At 38.3% G+C, this 3,633-nt stretch overlaps 1 pseudogene; it reads left to right on the top strand.

The window, feature by feature from the left end:
- Nucleotides 1–360: 360 nt before the first annotated feature.
- LOC122803681 lies at nucleotides 361–571 on the top strand (annotated as a pseudogene).
- The last annotated feature ends 3,062 nt before the right edge of the window (nucleotides 572–3,633 follow it).

The following is a 3,633-nucleotide window of genomic DNA, read 5'->3' as shown; positions in this document are numbered from 1 at the left end:
AAGCCAATCAATGTGAAGGGATATTATAACTGTGGGACATTTGGTGTAGTCTATTTTGATGTTTTGCATTCACTCTAAGGCTTATATGTTGGAAAAACTAAAAGAACACTGTGTAAATGCATTTATAAGCATTTGTATACCATAAAAAAGGGAGATATGAACAATACATCAACCAAACATGCTAAAAAGTATAATAACCACATTGAATATAAGTTTTATGTTTTAGAGAAAAAAGGCAAAGTGGTGGCTTATGGGAAGATCTGATCAAATACAACAAATTAAGTTAGCAAATATGACTGAGTATTAATGCATGCTCTCGACAATGATCAGATCTACCTTCTCCATTAATAGATCCCATTAATACTTAGTAGGAGGAATATCACGATCAAGAAGGTGGTTTACCCAGGGTGAGGCTCTTCCATTACACACTTTAGTTGGGTTAACCTCCCCAGGGTGAAGCTCTTCCATGCACACTTTAATTGGGTTAACCGGTATGATTTACCCAAATGTGGGAAACTCAGCTACATAATTTATGGTAGTTGAGGAGTGGGTATATGCAGTAAGGGCTTGGGGTTGGCATAATTTATTTATTTATTTTGTTTATTTTATATTTGTTTACCAGGAGAGTCCAACTGGACATGATTCCCATTTTCAGCGGAGGTCCAATGAGAAAAGCTCCGCAAAGGTTAGTACAGTAAATGCAATAAACAAGTTATTAAAGTACAGTACAAGAGAAAGAAAGGAGTTATATGCTAATACAGTAAAATAAGCATAGAATAAGTACACAATACAAAATAACATTATTTGAAAAATATACAATACAGATGTAGGCCATTTCATTCAGTTATATGGTTACATTCATACAATAGTTAATACTATAAACACAAGTTGTTTAAGTACAGAGCACAGAAAGGAGCTGTTGTAAACTTGCACAGTAAGATCAACATAGGTTATTGTATAATATACAAAAGTGTTTCACTATGGGAATTTACCCAGGGTCTGAACAACTGCATATCTAAGACCTATTTAGATGAGACTGGAGTTTTTTGAAGTTTGCTTTGTTTTCTGCAGTCCTAATATCTAGGGGGATAGACTTCCATGTTTTTACAACAGAAGTACAATAGAGGGAATCCCCAGAGCTATTTTTGCTTTTGGTAATGTCAACTAATGCTTTGTTGTTGGAGCTTAGTAGTCATTTGTTAGAACAGATATTCAGTAATCCATGTAGTGCAGGAACTTTATCAGGATTATATAGGATTTGGTGGGCTATTGTACGTTGGTTACACATGAACAGGTTAGGTAATGCTAGCCAGGATAATTGCTTGATTGCTAGGCAGTGATGTGTACTGAAGGGTGAGTCCGTTGCAGACTTAGCTATTTTATTGTAGCTAGTGTTTAGTTTCTTTAAGTCTGTTTTGTTTAGGTTGATAAGTATGGGGTAGGCATAGGGAAGTGTGAAGATTTACTGTTGTTGGTGAGGTATTTTTCCATCTGTGCAGGGTACAGAGTTTTTTATGGACTTTTATTATTGTCTAAGTAATATGCATATAGAATTTCAGGTTGTGATCAATGGTAACGCCTAGTAGTTTGTTGTGTCAAACAGGTGTGATAGGGGTGTTGTTAGCTGAGTATATTGTGAATGGAGGTAAGGGGTCTAAGGCTCTTCTGGGATGGAATATCATTAGCTGGGTTTTTTGGGGGTTAAGTATTAGTTGAGAGATGGCTAACCAGGATTCAACAGCAGCAGCAAAGGATTCTTGTGTCAATTTCTGGAGTTGAGGGAGTGATGGTGTGGAACATATTAGGGTGGAGTCATCAGTATACTGGATTAGAGTAGTGTGCAGGGTAGCTTTGTGAAATTGGTTAGTAAATATGTTGAAGAGGAGAGGACCAAGGATGGATCCTTGGGGGACCCCCAAAGTGACAGGTAGGTGGGTAGAAAAGGAATTTTGCCATTTTACTGCCTGTTGGCAATTAGACAGATAGTCTTGAAGCCAGGCTACAGTGGAGTGGCTTAGATTAAGATCGGAGAGAGCAGTTAGGAGTTTGATATGGGAGACCATATCGAAGGCCTTGAAGAGATCTAGGAAGACAGTGGAGATAAGGTTGCTGTTGTTGCAGTGTTGATTTACAGTATTGGTAAAGCTAATAAGGGCTGTGGTAGCACTGTCATTGGGACAGAATCCATGCTGGGTGTTGGTCAGTAGTTTATTAGTAAAATGATAGTTCATTATTTGGGAGCGTATATGTTTTTCAAGGATTTTAGAGAAGGGAGATAGAATGGCAATTGGATGGCAATTAGATAGTTCCACTGAGTTTCCCCCTGTGTGAAGTGGTATTATATGTGGAATTTTCCACAGAGAAGGAACATGTTGTTCTTCATGGAGTGACTGATTAGGAGGTAAAAGGGATATGAGATGGCTTTGGCTGAGATCTTCAGGTAGTCTGCAGGTAATTCATCAGCAGACAGGGTTGTGGGTTTAAGTTTGTTCATATATTTATATATTATGCTAGAAGGGACAGGTTGTAAGGAGAAGCAGTTTTGATCTACAGGTGAGGATGATAGGTTTGGATATGAAGTAGGAGAATTATTATTAGTGAGGGCTAGACTGGATTTCGTGAAGTATTTGTTGAATTGGAAGGCAATATTATTAGTGGTGGTACCGATGTTTAGGGGTGGAGCACTGGTATTTCCTGGTTGTAGGATTTTATTGCTGGTAGCCCAGAACATTTGTGGGTTAGTTTTATGTTTAGATTGGATGTACGTACAGTGGTTCTTTTTGTCTGTCCTCATTTGTTTTTTTGGCTTTGTTCCTTAGTTACAAGTATGCCTGTCTGTTAGAGTTTTATTGTAACACCATGAGTCCCATGCTTTATCTCTTTGTTTTAGAAGTAGCTGGGTGTCTTTGGTAAACCAGGGGGCATAGTTAGATTTAGTTCTAACAGTTCTGATAGGGGCAAGGTGATTTAGAATGTTAAGGAAAGTGTTGTTGAAGTAGTCTACAGTACTATCCAGGGAGAGAAATGAGAGTGGTCTCCAATTGCATTGATTTAGTGCATACATGAAGTCCTGGGTTTTTGAAATTCTTTTATATTGAATTTTTGGAGGATGGTGGATTTTAATGGGTTCACTTGGTGTCCCATTAGAAAGATGTGAAGGTGATCACTGAGAGTGTCTGGGAGGGAACTGGAGAGGTAGGATTGAGATGGCTGGTTAGTGAGGATCCAGTCTAGGATGGACTCTTTTTTAGATGCTTTATCTGCTCGGGTTGTGGTTTTTATTAATTGAGCAAAGCCATATATGTTGATGAGGTTGATGGAGTGAAGTGAGTCACAGGAGGACCAGTCTGTACATAAGTCGCCCAGTATGATTGTTTCTTGGAGGAGGTTTTGGGATGCCCAATCTAGAATGAATTCTATTGTATTTATGTTGTTGCCAGTGGGTATATAGGTACCGACTGCATTTAGATTTTTTAATTGATTTTTAGCTTGGTGAATATTGTTTCTGCATTACTAAACTTTGGCGGGTTGTTGCATCACATATTGATGGTCAGGTTATTTTTGAAGAGTAGTGCAATACCTCCACCTCTTTTGGATGTGCAGCCCTGTTTAAGAACATTATACTGGTGGGGA

This window comes from Protopterus annectens, chromosome 5.part1, assembly GCF_019279795.1.
Source record: "Protopterus annectens isolate FY-2018-M chromosome 5.part1, PAN1.0, whole genome shotgun sequence".
Taxonomy (NCBI): domain Eukaryota; kingdom Metazoa; phylum Chordata; order Ceratodontiformes; family Protopteridae; genus Protopterus; species Protopterus annectens.
Note: the sequence above shows the minus strand (reverse complement) of the source record. Positions and strands in the feature narration are given on the sequence as shown.